This window comes from Diceros bicornis, chromosome 5 (genome assembly GCF_020826845.1).
Source record: "Diceros bicornis minor isolate mBicDic1 chromosome 5, mDicBic1.mat.cur, whole genome shotgun sequence".
NCBI classification, from domain to species: Eukaryota; Metazoa; Chordata; class Mammalia; order Perissodactyla; family Rhinocerotidae; genus Diceros; species Diceros bicornis.
The window spans coordinates 86947564-86972265 of NC_080744.1; the positions used below are offsets into that span (position 1 = coordinate 86947564).

Consider the following 24702-nt stretch of genomic DNA (forward strand, 5'->3'; position numbering starts at 1 on the left):
AGTGTCAGTAGAGTACATTATGACATTCTATCAGACAAAAGTGAATTATCTTTGAGATAATACTGCACTAATTAATTGATTCAAAACATTTTTTTAAAATCTGTGTCATCAAATTGGTGGTGTTTAAACTTTAATGTGCATAGGAATCACATGAAAATGAAATTACAGGGCCCTAGAGCCAAGGAAGTCTCAGATAGACCTAGAAATATGCATTTTAGCAAGATTTCCAAGTGATTCTTATTCTATCTTATTGAGATGGATTTAAATGCACACTTTGAGAGACTCTGATCTAGCTTCTAGGTATAAGACTTGAAATACACAGTCACTTAAATGTAATGCCTTACTGTCATGCTATTGAAAACAAAATTGAGCATTAGATACATAACTATGATTATTACCTTGCCTCTATGACAGTTTTAGATTTAACTTTCATTTAAAGATTTTATTTACAACAACTCTAGTGTCTATAAGTAAGAGAGGCTTAGGTATGTTCAACATAATGACATAGGTAAATAATATAGCGTCTTACTACATGCAAGGCATTTTCATCCATTACATCTAACCCTCACGTCAACCCTATTCTTCCTACAACTTAAGATATTGAGGCTCAGAGAGTTAAGAAATTGCCCCATATCATATAGCCCATAAATGGCCGCACTGCGATTGAGGTGTGAGTCCAGCTAATTGAGTAGCCAATACTGCTTCCACCAAGTCATGCCTTTTCCCAATCACAGTCCTCAGACCTGTCGAGTGGCTTCATGACTTTAACAGATAACTCAAGTCTAAAGTCCTTAAAGATAGAGTCTGGACGTAAAAATATTAGGATCTTCTTGTGATAAGTCCACTTCAAACCAAACACACGTTTAGCTCCTCTTTGTTGAGAAACAGGAAATACTCCATTTTCTTTCTACTGTAGAAGAGAGGGGCTGAGTAATTGCGTGACCATCTCAGACAAACTACACTAACTGCCACCACGCAACAATAAATGAAGGGGAAAAGAGAAAGAAGAAAGAGAAGGAGAAGGAGAGGAAGGAGAAGGAAAGGGAGAAGGAGAAACATTAGGGTGCTTCTTTAGATTAGTGAATCAAAATGTGCTTTCAGAATCTAGCACTTAAGTTTTGCTTTTTAAAAATTTTTCTTTATTTTTTTTAGTGGTGAGTGGGTGGGAATGTGCCCTACTTTTTATCTAAGCATATCTGATAAAATTATCTGGTATCGGCACAATCTGTCTCCTGCTTCTTGATCTCTTTTTCCTTCCATTCCCACAGGGGTGGTTTTCCGAGAATTGCTAATTTATGGAGGATGCTGAAGAGGACAGGACCTATGCCAATGACTAACATTTTTTCAAATACAGTCAAGGGTGGGCTAGAGGACTTCTTTGGTTGAATCCCATTTCCTAAAACCTCCTACTCTCTGCAAACTATTTGTAGAAGCAGGCAGAACACTCCAGGAGAGACAGTCCTTGTTGGAGGGCTGGGAACAACACCAGAAAAGCTGTTTCACCCCATCTCTGACTCAGATACTTCCTGCCCAGGCTGGAATCAGATGTTGCCAAGACAGCTGTGAAAAAAAAAAATGAAGAAAAACCCAACTTTCAAAAGTAAACGTCTACTATTTAATTAGAGTTAATCAAGAAGTTGAGTTTGGGCAAAGATTGAGGTTCTTGTGCAGTAAAGGCAACATGATTGCCCAACACCACCAGCAAGTCAGTTCCCAATGCCAAAGCCCCTAGTGGCTAAATTTACTGGCTCTGGCCGGCTGGGTCTGAAGAATGGGCTAGGCGTTAGTTACATCTGGACTCCGCAAATTCTCCTGTGGGTTCACCTGGATGACAACACCAAAGCAGCCAGCTTGGGCCAGAGTAAAATCTAAAATACATTTCCTTTCCTTTCATATTTTTTTAAACTAGTAAATAGCCAATTTTGACACTATTATTTGTGCTGATTTTAGAGGTGTTGCATGATTATAATAGAAAAGTGGAAAATTCAATAAAGCATTAATGGAAAAAGCCATCCAGAGTCTTACCATCCAGCAATAACTACTATTAAAAAATTAATGTACTTTAATCCAGATGAGGAAACATACTCTTATTGCCTATTATGTATACATGTATATATATGTGTGTGTACATGTATTATTTATATATAATATAAATGACCTCATATTATATAATCTTTTTATAGAACTTTTCCACTTTAAATTAGGTTATTAAAATTTTTATAAAAATTATCTTTTAAAGTTCTGATTATTTTAATTTTCCCTCAAGTTATTTCTCTATATAATAATAATTAACACTTATTGAGTGCTCACAATAAGTGCTCTATGTGTGTGCGCTAATTTAACATAGCAAATGTTAACTTACATATGGAGAAACTGAGACACAGAGAGGTGAGATGACATACCTAAAGTCACACAGCTAGAAAGAAGTGGAGCCATTACTTAACCAAGTGATCAAACTAAACAGCTCAGCCACTATATATACCTGTTATCTACATACAATCTATTGTTCCTTAAAAAAGAAAAAAGATACATTTTATCATTCAATAACTCTCCTCCTGCTCTCATAATTCAAGGAACTGCCATTCACTCAAGAAACAATCATTGAGTTCCTACACTGTGCTAGATCTTGTGCTAGTTACTGGGGAAATATGAAGTTAAAGGAATTGCAGCTCTGATTCACTCATTTCTTTATTAAAGAACTGTTTACTGAGCACCAAATGTGGGCATTGCTCCAGATGCTAGAGATAGAACAAGGAACAAAATGGAAGCGGTCCCTGTTTCGTGAAGCTTACATGCTCAGTGGGCAGACAGAAAACAAAAGTTAGGCAAAGAATGATATAAATAATGGCAAGCAGTGACTAGCATTATGGAGAAACAACGGGGGAGGGGAAGGCCTCGAGGATGAGTGGCCTTTAAACAGAGACATGAGAGACATGTAGGAGTAAAGCACACAGCTATCTGGAAAAGAGCAATATGTAGCATGTCACAATCCAGAGAGGGATACAGACAAATCATAAGTAATCCACATGGGACAAAGAGGAAGAGCAAGGCCATGAAGGTAAGAACATACCATGCCATCAAACGTGGCAGGGAGGAGGGCTGAGGGTGCAGGTGTTGTGGAGGATAAATGGCTGGAAAGTTGGTGGGAATCACATTATGATGACCTTGCATGTCAGAAAATGTCTTAACGCAGTAAGAAGCTGGTCTACAGTATCTTCCATTTGATAACTCTGTGATTAGCTTGTTCTCTAACTGTTTTGATTAATCTCAATTAGAAACTTTATAAATCAGAAGTCTTGATTGTTAGGAACCCATAAAAAAAGGGTTTTGATGGTCAACATCATAAAGAAACACAAAGCAATATTAGTCTTTTCCTGGACTCGAAGAAGCGACAAAAGAGGTCTCATTGTATACAAGATGTGACAAAACTTCTTAAGCGCCCTCTCCAGAAATTTCTCCCTCCCCATATTCACACCACATGATAGTGGCTCTGGTCTCCTCTTCCCTTGTGCTTCACGAAGGCCCCCAAAGTCACCCAGCTTCTCATTCACATCTGCCCTTGCCTGCACCCCTTTCATGTCCATTATCATTTTAAGTGACTGCACTCTTAACCTGGGGCATTTGCCACCTTAGGAAGCATAATCTTCTCTCACTATGTATTTTTCAAGAGAAGATATTCTTGTCAAAAAAGTGTTTTTCTTCCTCTGAGGGAAAAAAATTGATTATCTTTGCCAGTTATGACCATTCACAGAATCTTTTGCTCATAGCTCCATCTGAAACATCTAGCCCCAAAGGTGTCTTGCCCTTAAGACTGTGAATTTAATTTCTCAGTAGCCACCAGTTTCCCTCTGACTTTGAGTCGAAATTCAGAGGACAAGACGACTCCGTTTTTTATTGCACCTGGCCATCAAGGTGAATGTGCACTCTTTGCTCCATTCTAGAAAGTGGCCGAGACTGTGCCTTAACGTCTTCAATTTCTGATAGAGCCTCTGAAATATTATCCCAATAATCCTGTCTTAATTTATGGCCAGATTCATAACACTTGCATTCAAAAGAAATGAAGTCAATTCATTCTTTTGGAAAATATACTATAGGTCTTTACTGCAGGTCTCTCCTAAGAAAGCAGAGATGAGCAATTACATTATGCAACACACAGCAAAATTCTTGTTAAGTCTCTCTCCCTCTCACACACGCAAGAGCTCCTACAGTCTCTCCTTCTTTCCCTGACCATCGCCACTTGCTCCTTCTTTTCCTCCTGCTAAGCACAACAATGATTATGTTCCACCGTTTACAAAATCCTGTGTCCCTCACAGGCCTCCTTGAAGCTAGCAGTTCACGGTGAAGTGAATTCTGTGGCTTGCTCTGAAGTTGTCTTGCAGAAGGCAGCATCCCACTAAATTCCACTGAAGAAACGTCTTCTGCACAATAACCAACATAACATTAGTGTCAAGATTTTGAAAAAAAATAACAACAAAAATGCAAAATCATAGTCAGCTTTAATCAGGTTAACTAAATCGAATAAATTAGAAGTGAAAATGACATTTTAACCCCAATAATTTTTAAGGGAAAACACAACAAGCAGAATTCTGAAGTGTGGGCTTTCACATTTACAGACCGCTGAGGTCATGGTCTCGCCCCTCCCCTGGTGTCTGAGGATGGCTTTTATTCCAAATCCCTTAAATTGCCGTGAGGTCACAGTTCCTAGGACTTCTGCCTCATTATTCTTCTGTCTCCTCAACGAAGCTTTTTTGTTTCCAAACCTAGAATAACTTCATTGACTTTTTAATGCTTAGAAAAGAAAGAAAGGCTCATTGTGAAAAGTTGAAAATATATTAGACTCTAAAGAAGTAATAAAAATATCATCACCACCAGGAGATGGTATACCCCATTCAAGATAATTTGTGTGTATGTGTATAAATGTAAACACACTTTTTTGTTACCTTAAATATCTTTCCATGTTAATAATATGTTTACACTATCTTATTTATTCTTATTTTCTCTTTCAAAATTTTCTATATTAGAATTTCTATGAAATTAAAAATTAATTCATGTTCATTGTAATAAGACAATCTAAAGATGTGAAAATAAAAAATTAGCAATCTCCTCTACTCTTTTTATTCCTTGTCTTCTGGGCTAAATAAACCCCATTCAAGGGCCTCTCGATTGCCCCGAATTCCAGAAGTCTTGGGTAGGCCTCAGAAAACACGGATCTTAAGGCATGCTGGCTGCTTCTAGCAGAGCTGGTTAGCCACCCTCAGCAGAAGGCAAAATGATTCTCCCAAACCCTGCTGAGAAGCCAAACAGCCTGCTGGGCCAGGGAGTTGTGGGGGGGTGGGCAGCAGCACCCAGTGTATCCTTTTGTCCTCAAAACTGTAGCTGGCACATAGAAACAACTAGCATCAATTGCTCATCTATTACTGGCAAAGCATTGTTTGAAGCTGCGTGCAAGTGTTACTTTACTGAATCCTCACAACAGGTCTATGAAATAGGTCCTCTGATTAGCCTCATTTTACAGACGAGGACATTTAGGGACAGAGCGGTGGTATAACTTGCCCAGAGTCACACAGAATGGAGTAGGCAGGATCCACGTAGAGGGATTCTGATTTCTGAGCCAGTGCTTGTATCCACTACCATGTGCTCAGTAAATATTTTTGGATGAATGAATAGGACTTGAAATGGCCAAAGATGGTATGAAACGGTGCTCTGCTCACATTCAGAGAAATGGAAATCAAAACTGGGATAGATAATATTTTACAGATCAAATTAACAAGACCTTCCTAACCAAGAATATTTGATGTTGAGAATGTAAGTCCACTGGAGACTCTCACTTATTGTTGATAGGAACGTAACTTGCCACTATTTTTTTGTTTTTGGTAAGTAATCCTTATCAAATTAAAAATTTATATATTGCAAAAGATACAATATACAATGTCAAAAATCAACAGCAAGACTAAAAAAAAAAAATTTACCACACTATTGCATACCAATCCAAACACTATTAATTTCTCATATTTCTGAAGAGTACCAAAAAGTAGGAGTGTCATGTGTTTGGGTGTTGTTGTTCTTCACTGGCTGAGAGCCTGCCTGAAGGAAGAAAGAAGACTCATTTGATTTGCTCATCTATATTCTGCTAATTTTGCTATATATGTTTTAATGTTTATGTAATGAAGTATATTTACAACTTCCTTTGTGAGTCTAGGTTTCCTGTCTTCCTCAAGGAAATCTTTCTCACCCAACACTTACACACATTACTTAAATTTCCCTCTACTGGAAACTTGATCTTCCCCTGGTAATCCTGGTTCACAGACTTTCAGACTTAAACCAGAATCTAGACCATGTTGCTCCCTGAATCTCAACACCACCACCAGCTTTCCTGGGTCTCCAGCTTGCAGACAGCAGGTCATGGGACTTCTCAGCCTCCATAATCCCATAAACCAATTTCTTATAACAAATCTCATTTTATAGAAATACATATACATATATATCCTATTGGTTCTGTTTCTCTGAGAACCGTGACTAATACCGTGACCTTCTAAATTTCCAGAAATATATCATAGCTTTTCAAAGTCCCATATGGACATCTCATTCCTCATTATTTCCTTTTAAGTTTCTAGTCAGTCTTTGTTAGCTCCACTGTGCCTTAAGCAGCTGCAGTGGGCAATTGCCACTGGTTATTTTCAACTAATGAACTGCAAGTAGGGCTGTTCACATACAGCAGCTAAGTCAGGTCAATTAAAGGCAAGTCCTAAAAACGAAGCTGTTCAACGAGCTGCCCAACTAGTCAACTAATGACCATTATCTGGGTATGGGAAATTTCAAGAGCTCCAAACCCATTCAGTCCACTTCAGTGGCTTCTAGGTTGTTGGTTTTCAAATCTACCATGGAACCAAGAAGAGAGAGAAATGGGATTAGGTCAAGTTATAATTCCACAAAGTTTATTGTGAAGTCGGGTACCTGAGGGTTGCTGTAGATATTCAATAAGTTTTCTTGTTTAACCTGAGAGGTGACTCAGGGGTCTGGAGGATTTGTAAGCTTGTTTTGCAGAAGAGAGAGAATGCCTTCGGGGAGGTTGTGATCACTGGATGACTAGTGCCCAGCTACCTTTGATTCCCAGAAGTCAGATTGCCCAAGGGCTTCTCTGGAATGAAAGATTACTCCTTTGTTTCTCCGAAACTCCTCCTGCCAAGCCCCTTAGCTCTACAAAACCATCCTGCTTTCTTCTCCTGTTAAGGCAGATTTGAGAGAACCCATGCTCCCACCTTCTCATTTTGGCCAATTCGAATAAACCTTTCTTCATCTCCAAGCACTGATGTCTCAGTGTTTGGCTTACTGGGCATCAGGCACACATACTTGAGAATACAAGGTTCAGTATCAATTGTTCTTACAGAAATATAGCCATTATTCTTGAAAATCCATTCTTTGGATTGTAGTAAGCCTTTAATTAATTTCCATAATTCTGAAAAAGGTGATTTTGACAGTATTCTCATTGCTTTTATGGAGAAGTGGACTTTTAAGTATTCTTACTCCACCATTTTGGTAGTCAGAAGGCTTCAGTAATTTTTAAATAAAAACTGTTAAGACATTTTTTCTGAATACAGTTTAGCTGTGTCCCAAATATTTTAATATGGAGTGCTTTTCTATTTGTTACTTTAAATAATTTATATTTGTTTTGATTTCATTATTTAACTGGGGCTTAACTTTTCAGAAATGTTTCAGATTTTCTATGTATATACCCTCGGTCTCTTTATTTTCATTTTACTGTCTTAGGAAAAAACTGTGACCTGGTCAGTCTTGACTTTGGTGTGTTTATTAAGATTTTCTTTGTGGACACTTCCATGAATAATTTTTGTAAATGTCTCTGGAAATACAATTGTATATATTTTTTGCATGTATATACAATGTCATAATATTAGTCAAAGACTAAATGTATTTTTGGCTATATAATCTGTATACTTGGCATTTAATTCATATTACAAACAATTATTTACCTTTTAGGACATTTTTCTTTATGTTTAGTACATAAACACTTTTTAATTTTGTATTTATTTGAAACTTTTTTTTCACAAACTCTCTCTCATTTTCATATTTCCTGCTTTGGCCCTTGAGAATTCTCCTGCATCTAATGTGCATCTGACATTACTATTAACACTCCTGCTTTTCTTTGGTCAGGTATATATTTGCCAACCCTTTATTTCCAATCTTTATTTTGTTTACAGTTTTCTCTTGCAAAAGTTTTAGCCTATTTTGCTGACAGACTTATTGTTCTTTCATTCATCTTTCATTTTTGATAATGTCATCAGAGACATGCATGTTAAGTAACAACATCAATAAACCTTTAGATCCCCATGAGGCACTAAAAAAATCAAGTCCCAGACTTATCTGAAGATTTTTATATAAATTAAACCCTATTGCTAAGTTTAAACTTAATTAATAATCGTAATTAGAATTGGATTGCAAATCCAATAAGTTAGTGGCCTGCAAAAGAATGGGGCAGCTAGAAATGTCTTATTAAGTGGATAGAAAATATCATAAATCAGTTTCTTTCTCAACTGGGATGGTTTATTTAAAGCCTGGAAAGGAATTTATCTATGACTTCACGCTAATTATTTTACTAAGATTATTTCATTTAATTCTCACAAAAGAAAGAGATAATATATGGGAAGTGCATGGGCCAGTATCTAGTATATATTAAATATTTAATAAATGTTAGCCAATTTTATTATTAATAATAATAATTTATGATTAAGAGTACCTGTGAGTAGTGTTATCATTCCCTGTGAAGAGTTTAAGTGACTTGACCAGGTTTACTCTGTTAGTTAGTAACAGAGGCAAAATTCATGTTTTTGTCCATCGTATTCCAAACCCAATTCTTTTCCTTCCTTGTTTTGTTACTTTAAAAGAAAAAAAATGAATGTAAAATGTTGAATAGTAATTGAGTCCCATTTTGCAACATAACTACTACAATTGCCAAAGAATCCTTAAATATAAAGAAAAATACTTCTGATCATTTATTTTGAATGAGTCTAAATACCCTCTATTCACTCTTCTAACTCTGAGTGTGAGTTTACTAACTCCCAAGGGTTATGACACGACTTCTGTGTATTATGTTGTACTCTGTCAACTCACAGGACTGTTTTAAACAATGAACTCTGCCCAGAGACAAGAAAGTTACATCTATCACCATGAGAGTAAACATGCATCCTTGGGAAATGCAGCTACTATTCCTACCACTTCCAGGAGGCTCCTTGCTTTTCTAGAGCCCTCCTAGAAGACGCTTCTCCAAAAAAGTAACTCATTTGCAAACCTCTCGTAAATCCTCCCTGGGATCTCAAGATCACACTAACTTTTATCCTTTCTCATTCTCCAAAACCCTTTCTCATCTTTACAGCAGACTTGAACTGATATCCAAACATTCTGCAATGTCCTCTCCAAGTGTGTTCTCTGTCCTCCTCCCCACCCCCAGCCAGTCTAATTCCTTTACACGTTCCACAAGGCCCGATTTACTCTCCCTTTTTCTATGGGAACTTCTCTTCTCTTTCAGCCCACGCTAATCTCTGAAGTGTGAACGAGTCATATAACATTTTGTATTCTTTCACCCCAAATAGAGTGTAATCTCCTTCATGAACAGGAACTGTCATACATATTTTAGCGCCCCACAAGAACTAGCATAGCTCCAGACACAGAGTAGTTACCAAAATAAAATTTCTTAAGTTAAAAAGATAAGTTTAAAAAGCACCTCGGAACAGTATGATGGCTAAGTTTAAATAGGTTTTATAGATTTGGAGTAGCTGAATTATGCCACAAACAACTTTTGGTATTTTATACTATATTCTATGTAATTATAAAAAGCAACAAAATGAACAAAATCCATGTAAACTTTTTCCCCAGTTTTATTGAGACATGATTGACATACATCACTAAGTAAGTTTGTGTACAGCATAATGGTTTGACTTACATATATTGTGAAACGATTACCACAATAAGTTTAGTTAGCATCCATCATTTCATATAGATACAATAAAAAGAAAAAGAAAAAGAAAAAAAAAATTTTCCATGTGATCTTGTGATGAGAACTCTTTCATATATACCATACAGCAGTGTTAACTATAGTCATCATGTTGTACATTACATCCCTAGTGCTTATTCATCTTATAACTGGAAGTCTGTACCTTCATCCAATTCTCCCTCCCCCTACTTCTGGTAAATATAAGTCTGATCTCTTTTTCTATAAGTGTTTTTTGGGGTTTTTTTTTTGGTGAGGAAGATTAGCCCTGAGCTAACATCTGTTGCCAATCTTCCTCTTTTTACTGAGGAAGATTGGCCCTGGGCTAACATCTATGCCCATCTATTTCTACTTTATATGTGGGATGCCTGCCACAGCATGGCTCCATAAGTGATGCGTAGGTCCACACCCAGGATCTGAACCTGTGAACCCTGGGCTGCCGAAACGGAGCATGCAAACTTAACCACTACACCACAGGTCCGGCCCGGAGTTTGTTTGTTTGTTTTGTTTTCATTCCACATGTAAGTGAGATCACACAGTATTTGTCTTCTTCTAATTTATTTCACTTAGTATAATGTCCTCAAGGTCCATCCATGTTGTTGCAAATGGCAGGATTTGTTCGTTTTTGTGGCTGAATAATATTCCATTGTATTTATTTACCACAAGATCTTTATTCATTCACTTAAGTTGTTTCCATGTCTCAGCTATTGTAAATAATCCTGCAGTGAATATGAGGGTGCATATATCTTTTTGAATTAGTGTTTTCATTTCCTTTGAATATCCTCTCAGAAGTGAAATTGCCAGATCATATGGTAGTTTTATTTTTAACTTTTTGAGGATCCTCCATGCTGTTTTCCATAGTGGCTGTACCAGTTATGTAAATATTTTTTTAACCTTACACAGATTTCATTTAAGAGTTTAAACATCATTAAATGTCAAACCAGAGTTTTGCGTCCTTGCTAATCAAAGGGAAAAGGAGAATTGAGGCCATTTTCCTCAATTATACCAAATTTGTAACCACGTTTCTACTAATTCTACATTGCTTACAAAAAATATGACATATAAAATAAATAAGCACATAACATTTTATTAGCAATTATTCTATTTAAGTGGTTGGCCAACCGTTTAGATCCCTTGCAGGACATTTGGTCCTGCCCAGAACATCCATAAGACATCTGGTCCATGCCCAAAGGTTCTTGATATTTGGTCATATTTGTTCCTGTCCAAAATGTCCATGGAGATATTTGGTTCACACCAAAAGATCCTTGATATCTTGTTCTGTCAAAACCACTTGGATCAAATATGCTCATGAATGTTTTGAACAGAATCAAATGTCAAGGACCTTTTGGTGTGGACCAAATGTCTTATAGACCAAATGTCTTATGGAGGTTTTGGACAGGACCAAATGTCTGCTAATCTTTAGATCAAAATATTAGAAAAAGTAGATATTTTAATAGAAAATATATCATTTATACGCCTTCAAAATCATTGTATAACCTAATCCAAATTATTTTTCTAAATTTTAATAGGTTTCTGGTTTTTAAACAATCTTAATCAATTGCTTATAGTCCCAAATCTCTTCTAGTAAAGCCAGGACTAAAACTCCAGAACTTTAGTTCTTTAGAGAAGTGCTATAGACTGAATGTTTGTGAGCCCAAAAACTCATGTGTTGAAACCTAATTCTCAATGTGATGGTATCAGGAGGTGATGCCTTTGAGAGGTGATTAGGTCGTGAGGGTGGAGCCCTCATGAATGGGATTAGTGCCCTTATAAAAGAGACCCCAGAGCACTCTCTAGCCTCTTTCACCATGTGAGAACACGTGGACAGTCACCCATGAACTAGGAAGTCAGCTCTTGTCAGACATCAGATCCTCTGGGGTCTTGATTTTGGACTTCCCAGCCTCCAGAACGGTGAAGAATAAATTTCTGTTGTTTATAAGCCACACAGTCTATGATATTCTTTTATAGCCACCCAAACAGACTAAGACAGGAAGCCTGATATAAAAATCCCATGTATACAGGCTTATTGTAGACTTTAGAATTTCTTATTAAGAGAAGTCTTTGTCTCTTTGCTTTTAATTGATATGAAAATGTACCATTTCTCATATCACATCTACTTCTTTTCCTTTATGTCCTAACAGTAAGAAAATATGTATTACTGGTTTCCTTTCAACCCCTCTCCTCCCTCTCCAGATTCCTCTCTGTGTTTGTCCACATTGTATAGCCATTTTTGTAGACATCTTCTTTATTTTGACAAGACTTCATTTCTTTTCATACTTCTTAACTTTCTAAATATACCAAAATCTTTAAACAAAACTATGAAATGATTTTATGTTCATAATTCTACCACTCCAATGTTCTTGAAACATTTGGTAAAATACTTGGTCCTGTCATGCCTCCAGTTTCTCTCATTTAATCTAATACACAAAGAGCTTTGAACACCTGCTATGTGACAATTACTGGTAAGAGACCATTTGTTTCAAATGCACATGCTTTCACACAGAAAGGCTTGGATGTGCTATTCTGGATATTTCCAATGTGTTCGGCATTGTGAAAATATCGTTTGTTCTCAGCCCAGAAAGATGCTGTGAAAATGTCTCAGTCAAAATATAAAAGTGAAAGATATTTTGTTTCCCTAAAACCTGTAGAGTATGTAGAAATCCGAACACCTTACCTTCTGTGTGTTTCTTCTGCTGCTGTGAGGTTTTAGGTGACTTGATAATCGTTGCCTGTCCGGTGTTGCTTGCTAAGCTTCTGAAGATGTCGATTTATTACCTACTTGGACTGTCCAGTGAATTAGTGGCTAGGGGTCACTTTGATTGACAGAATTCCAGTTCTACAGCAAGAGTAAATTTGACCCGAAGAAACAAACTGTTGGGGTTGTTAGAATCAGCCATTATAAATCAGTATGTAACTGTCCATTAAAGACTGGTCCTTGAACTCCCTTTTTGGGTGTACGCTGGAGGTCAGATATGGGACCTGGTGGTGACCAAATAGCAAATGGCATGGAGACGGGCTGTTGAAGCAGCACTCTCTGATCCTAATCGTATAAAGTGTGAAAAATACAAGATACCACAAGGAACAAATGCTCATCTATTTTATATTCTAAATTCTAATGAGGTTATAAATGAAGTTATGTTTAGGACTCAGGAGTCATAAATTTGTTTCCAGTAGTGAATATTATTGATGAAAAACTGAAAGTAATGGTAACATAGGGTGAAGAAGAATCAGAAGACTGCTGAGACAATGTTTCAATGAAGAGATCCCAAAATATCCCCTTACCTGTGGCCATTCACTTAGTACATTTTTAATAAATATTTTTATCACGTATGCTTTCAAATGGGCCATCTTGAGAAATGTTGAGATGTGAAGCACAGTTCTACGTCTATACTAGCACTTTAGAAGCGTTTAGATACAGACAGTCTTCCTTGAGAGTGGGCTGAGAGGAAGGAAGCTTCTAGGGAGCTAGATGATCTCTGGGGAAACCCATATCTACCTCAAACAGACAGCCTTTTCTCTACTTACATATTTGTCTCTCCGGGATTAATTTTTTAATGGACTTTATGACTTTTCAACAATGTGAATTCTCATCTGTTGTTAATCATCATGCAGATTAATGTGTATTTTGACTTCAGCAACTATTTTTCATCTCTGTGAAAACAATACAAAGGAATGGAGAGAGTGAAGGACAAAGAAAGTGGAAAATATTTAGAAGGAGGAACTCTATGAATTTTTATGAAATAAAAAAATAATGCTCCAAATGTTACTTTGAGAAATCTTGTATTTGTGTTAGAAAAAGTATAATAAAATTAGCAGATAATTTTCTGTGGTGGTATTTGTTTCAGGACAACCGTGGAATAATGGATGTAAGTAGAAATCCTGAGATGTTATATGCTATTACTGAGTTCTAGACTCGTTGTTTTTCTCTGTTTTGGAGAAAATCTCTTTGTAAGCAAAATGGGACAATACTTGGTTGGGTTGGTTAAGTTTAAAATTGGATTAAAGTGAGAAATCATTAAAAAAAATGACGTGTGCATGTCTTAGAGAATGTATTTTAAATTAATATGTATTAATGTAAACTAATTTGCACAACATTTGATGTAGGAATAGAGCCTATTCGTGTGTGTGTGTATGTGTGTGTGCGTGTGCGTGTGTGTTTACTATAGATGGGATTTGGTAAGTGGATATCTCTGTCATCATTCTTGTATAAATTATATCCATTTGTCATTGTATAAGATGTCCAATTTTGATTTTTAAAAGGACATCTGGAGGGTCCGGCCCGGTGGCGCAGGCGGTTAGGTGCGCGTGCTCCGCTGCGGCGGCCCGGGGTTCGCTGGTTCGGATCCCGGGCGCGCACAGACGCACTGCTTGGCAAGCCATGCTGTGGCGGCGTCCCATATAAAGTGGAGGAAGATGGGCACAGATGTTAGCCCAGGGCCGTCTTCCTCAGCAAAAAAAGAGGAGGATTGGCGGATGTTAGCTCAGGGCTGATCTCCTCACAAAAAAAAAAAAAAAAAAAAAAAAAGGACATCTGGAATTTAAAGACAGGAGCAAAGCTATCTAATTGCAGAATGGGTCTAGATTTTTAATTTTTCCTCAATCATTCTCATTTAATAAGATTCATAAGTGAATTGCTCTTATCAAGTTTTTTCCAAAGCATTTAACTTAGTTTGATGAAAACAGATTTGTTTTCGCAATCATATTTTATCACTTGGAATACTTCTTATCTGAGTCAATAATTAAAATAACAAATATACCCTACAAAACAAACTCCGAAGGGAAAAACAAAAGCTATCTCTTGGTGTGAAAAGAAGTGTGTGGGCCTATTAGAGTGTGCCCTATTAGAATTAAGAGTTCAGTGTACTGTGGGCGTCCATGAGAGAACAGCGAGTGTCATGCTGGGAGCAGGGTAAGCGCAGGTCACTTAAGAGAACTTTCTATCAGATTTAATGCAATGTGTGAAGAGCAAGAAGATTTTAAATGCAATCAGTGGGGGAAACTTTGTAAAAGACAATATTTTAATCCCCAACTCCCAAAAAAGAAAATTATCATTACTTGAAAACAGGATTGTCTCTTATTAATTAACTGCTAATAATGCTGAGTGGATAAAGTCAAATATTGCTGCAAGAAGGTGTGACAAGGTGACTTAGCATGCTAATTTAGGAGATAATTCATTTCAAGTAATCTTGAATAGATAGCAGGTAACTTATTACTAAATGGCAATTATAGCGTCTTTATAGTATTAAATGTAGATATATCTAACAGCAGTGCTCACTTTTCATCAAACTATAAATTCTTATTAATGGAAAAGTGTAACCCAAATATAGGGAGATTGATATAATGATATTAAAAAATACTTAAAATATGCTAACACCAAGTTTGGACAAAAATGAGGGAAAATGGCCAGAGTCATAGAATGTCAATGGAGCATAAATTGGTAACTCTTCCTCAAAGAAAATCTGAGAATGTTCATTAAAAATGTTTAAAATATAGGGCCGGCCCGGTGGCGCAAGCGGTTAAGTGCGCGCGCTCCGCTGCGGCGGCCCGGGGTTCGCTGGTTCGGATCCCGGGCGCGCACCGACGCACTGCTTGGTAAGCCATGCTGTGGCGGCGTCCCATATAAAGTGGAGGAGGATGGGCACGGATGTTAGCCCAGGGCCATCTTCCTCAGCAAAAAAAGAGGAGGATTGGCGGATGTTAGCTCAGGGCTGATCTCCTCACAAAAAAAAAAAAAAAAAAAAAAAAAATGTTTAAAATATATACACTCATTTACTCAGCACTTCTAATTCTAAAAATTTCTACTAAATAAACATCATAAATATGCAAAAAGATACGTGTTACAAAATTTGTGACAGAATTGTATATAAACAAAGATAGGAAGGAAAGAAGGAAAAAAGAAACAGAGGAAGGGAGCGAATAATATACTAATCTGATTGTAGAACAGCTAATGACATGTATCATTTAAAGTTTTTGTTGCAAGCAAGAGAAACCAAATTCTGACTACAATAACACGCAAAATGGAGTTTATTGGAAGGATATCGGCAGATCAAAAATTGTGGGGTAACCAAGGTGGGGTGGGAAGGCTGGGACACAGAAACTGGGAGGTGGGCACACAACTGAATAGTCTGGCTATGGTGCTGCCAGATGAAATGAATGAACCTTAACCATTTTCATTGTCATTGTCATTTGAATCAAGATTCAAATTTGAAGGAGGGAGAATCCAACTCTTCTGGCTTACGTAGTGTTCTAGAAATGCCCCTAAATCTAACATAATCTGATTACTCTTTTATAACCATGAATAAACTCAATCTTTCTAGAAGTCACAAGAAGCTTCTAGGTTTCTGGTCATAATATGTTTCTTGATCTGGGTGCTGGTTTTACACTTTGTTTAGTTTGTAAAACTTCATCAATTTGTATACTCATACATTTTTTCTGTATATAGATTATCCTTGAAAACAAATCTACTTCTAAGAGTAGAGAAAACCTAATATTTCTCCATTTTTTAAATCTGGCAAAAAGTCTGAACTCCCTTCATTGTTATTCCCTCTTCCTTTTGCTCTGTCAGTATTTCATTTAAATATTGTGAAACTCTGGATTACCACTAACTTTAATCACCACAAACAGTACCAATATAAAAGAGTAGACGTATAAGGGAAAGGGGAGATTAATTAATTAAAATATATATCACAAGTAAAAAATCAAGAAAAAAAATTTGTGTGGAGACTACATTTCTTGTTTCTGCAGCTGGTCCCTTCTGTTACTCACTCTATATTCACCTGATATTCAGCTGGCATCTCAATTGGCCAAATTCTTTGCCAGGTAAAGTAATACAAATCTTACTTTACAAGGGAACTTAGTCCTTGCTGATTCTTCCCACATCGAATTGAGGTTTCAATAACTTTACCACTGTCCATGGTAGTTAGAAGACACTCTCCAAATGGTTGGATCAGATAACATGAAGTTCCCTTATTATTGTCAACTTGAATCATGCTCCATAGTTTAGAATCCAACAGAGCTCAGAAGTAAGACAAGAGATGTGTCACACCAATAATTACTTACCCAATGATGATAGGGCTTTACTCCCAAACCCTAGATATTTCTTCTGTGATTCACCTAATGGGGCTTACTATAAGCTTCATACAGTGTCTTAAACCACCACCCAAATCCCATTTATCATTGTTTTTACTCAGCCCTAAAGGACCGATTACTGTAATCCCTTGCACAGAAGCCCTGAAACAGCTAGAGCGACCTGTCTTTATTAGTTTCCACTCAAAGATAGCAGATCTTTTAAGCCCTCCTTAACAAATTGTGTTAGGCAGCACACCAAACTCCCATGTGCTGCCAACCAAATCCAAAGAGAGCAGCTAAAGGGTGTGCCTTCTTAGAGGTCAGGAGTGGGAAGCAAACCTCCTGGGTCTTCACTTTAGAAGGGATATTAATTCCAATATGCCGTAGACCTCAGGACTCTCATGCTTTTCACAGAGGTGGTAGATGTTAGTGTTTTCTCATTTTTTTTCCTATCTTACTTCCAATAAAAAAACGTGTGTTTCAACAGGGTGCTAATGTCCCTGCTATAGTTTTCTATATGCTATCAGCATGATTTCACCCATCTAGTGTAAAAGTGTGATGTGCTATGAGATAGTGAGTGCATCTTGGCACAGATATCTAGAGACAACTCATCCATGAGTTGGGAAGGTAAGCTATACTGCTGTTCCTGTCAGATGAAATAAACTTCTGGTGCTTTCTGATGATAAGAAAGTGGGGTGGGGGGAAGCATTTGCTAGATCAAAAGGTGTATACTAGGTGAAAGGGGCTCGTGGAGTGTATTTTTTTAATAAATATTTGATGTTTGAGGATACCAGGTGAAAGAGGCTCGTGGAGTGTGTTTTTTTAAATAAATATTTGATGTTTGAGTCTCCCCCTTATGGAAGAGTTATTCCTTATTCACACTCTGTTGATCTCAGGCACAGACATGTGACTGATTTTGACCAATGAAGTATGAACAGAAGTGAAGCTTGTTACTTCTGAGCAGATTTAAGAGTCAGTCTGTAGTTTATCATGTTCTCTTTTCACTACCTCTGTGCTTATGGTAGCATCTGTAGGGATGCTTTATCAGCCCGGGTTCCCCCAAATGGAACTTTCTGCAAATGAGGGAGGGAAGGAAGAAGTGAGGAAAGAAGTATTGTCACGGCCATTCAGAGGAATCGCTCCTTTGACCAAGGAAGACTCAATGTATGTATGTGTGGGATGTTTCAGAGGTGTTTGAAAACTTAGGGTGCCACTAAAACTCCGAATACTCCCAATTTTCCCAATTGTTAGGATCCCACCCTACTTTTTATCAATCAATAGCTTTCACATAAGAGACTAGACATGGTTTTTAATTCAATAAATATTGTAACTCTGGAACCCACAGGCTCAATCTCAGAATGCTTTTTAATGATCTCAATGCTGGGGCTACACGAGTTAAAGGAGTCTTGTTGCATAGTCTCCGAAATAATGAGATCCAGTCTATATGTTGAAATAAGAATTTAGGTTGTGAGCTTCTTGGCTTCCAGTTACCCAATGTTATCAGCAGCACCCACTCTACCATGACACCCCACAATGCCTTCTAAATTTAATCTTTTTACGTAGTAGTGGTCAACCAATTTCCCAGTGACTGGCCAAAGAAAATCTTCATAGTGACTGCACAAATAGCCTAATTAGCTGTTTTGTCATAAAGTTTCTCAGGCTGTTAAATATATTTTCCAGAATACGAAGAGAAGTTTCATTCCATACCTATTACTAGTAATCCATTTTCTGGTATTAATTTCTCTATAAGTGAAGTTTATGGCAGAAGGTAACAGAAACTGTGACTAAATTACACAAAATAGAGTTTGTTGGAAAGATATTGGTATCTTAAGTGGGAAAGCTGAAGAACCATGCAGTTGTTGAGGGCTAGCCATTAGAATGATAGGAATGATACCTTAGTAGGAACACCTGGTCTGAACATCATCACTGGTACACTCGACCATGTGCCACTTTGTCAGTCTGCTAAAACTCAATGGAAAGAGAATCCAGTGCTTTGTTTAGTTCTTGGGCCTGTACCGTGACAAGAAAAGGGAAAGGCCCTTGATGGACAGTTTCCTCAGACTCTACACCAAGGGAAAAAGGTACTTCCTCAGGAGGAATTATCAGTGCTCTTAGAAATGAAAGCTGGAAAGCAAAAAAACTTCTAAAAAGTAAACATTAACAAAATGACATAATTTTCTTGATATAGTGTTAAGTACATATAATATACATTCCATGTAATATTAGCAACAGTTATCACTAGGTGGTAGGATTACTACTGCTTTTATATTTTTCCTTGTACTTTTTTGAATTTCATAGATTTTTAATAAAAACGTGCTCAAATGTTAATTTGCAGAAAAAGGAAAACACACTAAACGTAAACACTTTAAAAATGAAGGGAAATTGAAAAGTCGTACTAGATTACTAAAGAGTTGATCATATATTAGTTCTAATTATTTGTTTCCCTTCTCCTTTTTCTAAACACTAATATTCCTTTTCCTGAGCTTTAGTGTAAAACCTGAGAAGTGACACAGGAAAGGAAAATAACAAAAAAAATAGGAGAAGCTGATTTTACCAAGTACTCATCATGTGCCCAGTATTTTGTTAAATGCTTCATATGGTGTAGGTATTATAATTATCCTTTTTATAGGTGAAGTAATTGAGGCCCAGAGATAAATAACTTAGCCCAGGTGACCTGAATAAATAAATGAAATGAAATTCAAATATACTTTTCTTTCAGCTTCTTAGGATTTTTGAGGGAGATTAAGAAATGGCTGCTCCTGCAGTTTAGTCCATGATCCTTCATGTACACATTTGGAACACTTTTTAAGAGATATAGGAATGGGTCCCGAGCAACGAGTATTTTTTAGATTCAGGCTTTCAATACGTAGTGAGAATTCACCTTCCGCCAAGTCCACTAAGGTCTGTGTTCTGGAAGGCAAACTTGCTGCCTCCCTAGGTCAATCCATAGAAAACACTTATTCTTGGTCACCGTAATTATTTAAATATGATAATGTCTTCATTTTTGATGCAGGAAAACAAATGTCACAAAGCTGTGCTTTTATAAATTCCTCAAGATTTGGATTCAATTCATTTTTTATTTGTCTCATCTGACAACTCAAGACTTTCCATGAACCTGCAATAAGCAAAGTAAACAAATTATCTAGAGTAGGGAACACATTTAGAACACAGGGAAAAGTATTTCCAGAGGACTATATAAGGTATTTCAGTGTCCATACCTTTGCAGGGTTCAAAAGTCAACACACATGGGGGCTGGCCCTGTGGCTTAGCGGTTAAGTGCACAGGCTCCGCTACTGGCGGCCCGGGTTCAGATCCTGGGCGCGCACTGAGGCACTGCTTGTCCAGCCATGCTGAGGCGGTGTCCCACATACAGGAAATAGCAGGGTGTGCAACTATGACACACAACTATCTACTGGGGCTTTGGGGAGGAAAAGGGAAAAAAAAAAAAAAAGAGGAGGATTGGCAATAGATGTTACCTTAGGGCCGGTCTTCCTCAGCAAAAAGAGGAGGATTGGCATGGATGTTAGCTCAGGGCTGATCTTCCTCACACACACACAAAAAAAGTCAACGCACAGTCATAATGCCATGGCCATAATTTTACTGGAGTTTTTCTGTATCAATAGCAACTTACAAGGATGAACTTTAAATCTGCTTTCTCTTGGTCAGATTGCTGCTTCCCAAACACTACAGCACTTCTCTATATTTTATAAGATTCATCCAATTTCCATTGGAATAAAAATTTCAATTAATTTATGAGGTGACATTTCCATCCATATCTTGGGCTTTCACTCACCCCTGACATTTAGATGTTCCTTTGGTGAGAATGTATAAACAAGGCAACGGCTTGCAGTCTTAATCCAGGAAGGAAGGAAGGGAAATACTTCGCTGAAGTAAATGTCATTACCTTTACTAAAATGTGTTATACTGAGCTTAATTTTGCAGAATCCTGTGGTTTTTCAAAATGCATTTCTATCTTTTGGGTAAAAAACCAACCAACAAACATAGAGAACCCTCCAAAAGCCAGGCACTCTGTGGGGTACCAGCTCTGTTCACAGCCCCGGATGATGCACATGCAGCCCATCTTCCCACTCTCATGTCTCATGACTCAAAGTAGAAAATTCCCTTAGGCTACTGTGAAGAGGACAGTTCAGAAGGGGGAAAGGCTGGAGCAGGGAAACCAATTAGGAACCTGTTGCGGTATAACTGGGGACAAATTACAATGGCTGGCATCAATGTGGTAATAATAAAAACAAATTGAAGGAGATAGATTCAAGAAATATTTAAGAGGTAGAAATGACAGCACTTGGTGATTAATTTGATTTATTTTGGGAGCTTGGGTAAGCAACAAGAATAGGTCAAGGGTAAATCTCAGATTATATTTGTTTGTTTTTAAGTGTCTGTAAATAGGTTGAAAATTGTGCCACTCTTTGTTCATCTTCAGGCATGAGAAGGTTGAGTTGCCTGAAGGGTAGTCAAGGAGAGATGCCTAGATAGCAGTTGAATTATACTTCAGAAGAGAAATTGTGTCAGAAATACAAATTTGTAAGTAATTAACATGTAATGGGGGTGAATGTATACCCCCCAGAGGAGTTTGTGTAGTGGTAGTGAGGAGAGGTCGGAAAAGACCCCAGTGTCTATAAAAACGCTTGGCACATACATAGTTGTTAGTTAACAAGTGCATGAAATAATTAATAAAAGGATGAATAGACATGGAGAGGTAGATCTCTTCCTAATGAGCAAACATATGTATAAATCAGTAATGATCATTCCATGTGTTATAAATAAAGTGCTATGGACTTTAATTTAATTTATAAAATTAAATGTCTCCTGCAATAATTTATGAAACTTTATGATAAATACAGTGGGTTAGGCATGGAAGATGTTATTCTTATTTTAAGTGCCATACAATTGAGGCTAAGAAGGGTGCTTTTGTCCAAGGCTACAAGGATGCAATTCATAATGATAGAACCAGAAGTAAAACCAGTTTTTTTATATTGAATGAGAAATTATTAAAATACAGGTTTTATTTATTACATTGGAATGGGAAGAGAGGATGGGGGTCAGGGAGGGAGAATTTGCTCCTTGGGCTATGATGCAAAATCACAAGAGTCTGAAGGCAGCTTTGCAAATTAAAACCATCTGAAGGAAATGGAAGATTAGGGAACAGTGGTCCTTTCTGCCTTCTCAGAGCCAGTAGTGCCCCTTTGCCTGCCACCCTACAGAGGTCCCAGAATGGACTCCTTCCTACTAGATTTTCAGAGTCGTGGGTCTGCCTCCTATCAGTGCTAACACAGCAAGATTTGTATTAATAATCTTGTTCCCCAAAGGTTTCCCAAATTCCATTCAGATATCCAGGTTGCTAGTGGAAATTTTGTTTGGAATTTAGAATACATACAAATTGAGGCCCCTTTGCCCTCTTAAATCAGAAAGCCTCTCTAGAGTGGTTTGAATCCTCTGAGTTGCATTAGTGGGATTTTTAACACATTGAGAAGGCAAATATTCTTTTTTGTGTGTGTGTGAGGAAGATCAGCCCTGAGCTACCATCTGATGCCAATCCTCCTCTTGTTTTTTTTCTGTGGAAGACTGGCCCTGAGCTGACACATCCTTGCCCATCTTTCTCCACTTTATATGGGACGCCGCCACAGCATGGCTGGACAAGCAGTGCGTCGGTGCGCGCCAGGGATTCCAAACCCGTGAACCCAGGCCGCCAGCAGCGGAGCGCGCGCACTTAACCACTTGTGCCACTGGGCCGGCCCCAGGAAAGCAAATATTCTTAATGCAAGTAATTATTCCTTTTTCACCCATCAACTATCAACTCATTTCCACACATTTCTTTTGCTTGTTGTGTGTGTGCCCCCCTCTACCTCCTTAAGGAATGTGGGATTAGGTGGAGGGGGAGAAGGGAGCTCTTTCTTAGTTCAATCAATCAATCTGGCCCAGGACCTCTAAGGAGTTAGGTCATATGAGACTTTAAAGTATATTTCTCTTCTGTTCCATGTGGCAATTCCATTTTTATAGAGAGTGAGAGGGACCACGTTTCCAACCTGATGACTCTCACTGCGAAGTCACTGCGTTTTCAGGAGAGAGCGTAGCATTGCCTTTCAGGAACCCTGAGGGAGGGAATGTCAAGTTAAAAATCAAAGTAATGGTAGTTTCACAATAAAGTGCTGCCAAGGGAAAAGACTCTTTAACATGGAATGGTGTTCTAGTGATCCAGGCCAAGGGAGAACGTGAGGACCACTCTCAATTATTCAGAACTAAACATCATGAGATATTTATTCAGGGACTTTAGCTATGGAGATATTTTTTAAGAACATCCATTCCCCCTTTTATCTAGTTCTTGATGCAACAAGCAAGCTCTGATTTATTGTTTCATCTCCTGGGTTGACCTAACCACCAGGAGAGGAGTTTTCTTGAGCAAATGATCCAGGCCAGTTATCTTAACAGATACATCCTCCAGTGTACATTAATGTAGACTCTTATGATTTATTCGTGACCATTGTGATTTGATTCATATCAACAAGTTTTGATCCTAATACATACAGACAACTGATAATATTGAATTTCTTAGCCAGTAAATCAATAAGCCAGACCTGGGCCTTGGGTCTTCATCTAGGAGTAGCAGAATCCCTTGTTGCACAGACAATTGACTTTAGACCCAGACAAACATGGTTTGAGTTTTCTGTTTTCTACTTGGCAGAAAGTTATTTAATCTCCCTGATTCTGAATTTCCTCATTTAACAAATGGGGAAAATATCAGCACTGAAAGTTTCATATAAAGATTTGAGATAATGTGTGTGAACTATCTGGCACATAGAAAGTACCGTTAATATCTTAATTGTAATATTAATATTTAATATATCTATGACTAGCTCTGCTCAGAGTCCCTGCTTGTGAAGCCAACCTGCGTCTCTTTCTTTGACATTTCATCTAGAGTCAAAGTGTAATCATGTACCCTCCCTTTTCTTAAAGTTGTCAATCTGGGCCTTAAAGCAGCAGCGATGGCCACAGACACTTACATCCCAGGATTTAGGAGAGTGCACTGTCTCCCAACCAATCTTGTGGACAGTCCTCTGAGCATGTTGATGTCATCTTGTTTTATAAAGGAAAGAAAATGTGTAGAAACACTTCTGGCAGAAAGCAGTACACCAGGGACTGAAGCCATGTTTTCTCTTTTGAATTGTCACTGGTTTCTTGAAGCTGATCTTATGGAGTCTGGAAGCTAAGAAACTTAAGTTAAAAACTCTGTTTGGATTGAATAAAATATGTCTTTCTTTCGCTAAGGATTTCCTAAACCGGGACTTGAGTAGGTCATCATGTTTAGAAACTATGGCTCTTTGAAGACTGCAAGTTCCATGCATAAGAGATAAGCTGAACCAAGTAGGAGTGTCAGTAGGGGAAAAAGGGGTCAGTGTTATAGGCTAATTGTAGACAGATGGCTACTGTCTATTTTATGATATCCATCCCCTTAGACCACAAACCGATTTACCAGTTCTGGTGTACACCTTCTAGAGACCATAACGATTAATGAACCAGGTGAGAATGAAGATTGATTAGCAATGTGAGTTTCATTTGAATTTTTTTTCCTTGAAAGAAACTCTGCTCTGTCATGTGAAAATTGATCTTATCAA

The 24702-nt window shown here is 37.6% G+C and overlaps 1 long non-coding RNA gene across 2 annotated transcripts; it reads right to left on the reverse strand.

Moving 5' to 3' along the window:
* Positions 1-2209: 2209 nt before the first annotated feature.
* Positions 2210-13637, reverse strand: LOC131406410 (uncharacterized). Of its 2 annotated transcripts, XR_009220132.1 has the most exons (5): positions 13529-13637; positions 12678-12874; positions 8753-8891; positions 5985-6084; positions 2210-4418 (listed from the first exon to the last, which is right to left on the reverse strand). It is a non-coding gene; the product is annotated as an uncharacterized LOC131406410 (long non-coding RNA). The 2 variants fall into 2 exon arrangements; XR_009220133.1 differs by lacking the exon at positions 5985-6084.
* Positions 13638-24702: the final 11065 nt, after the last annotated feature.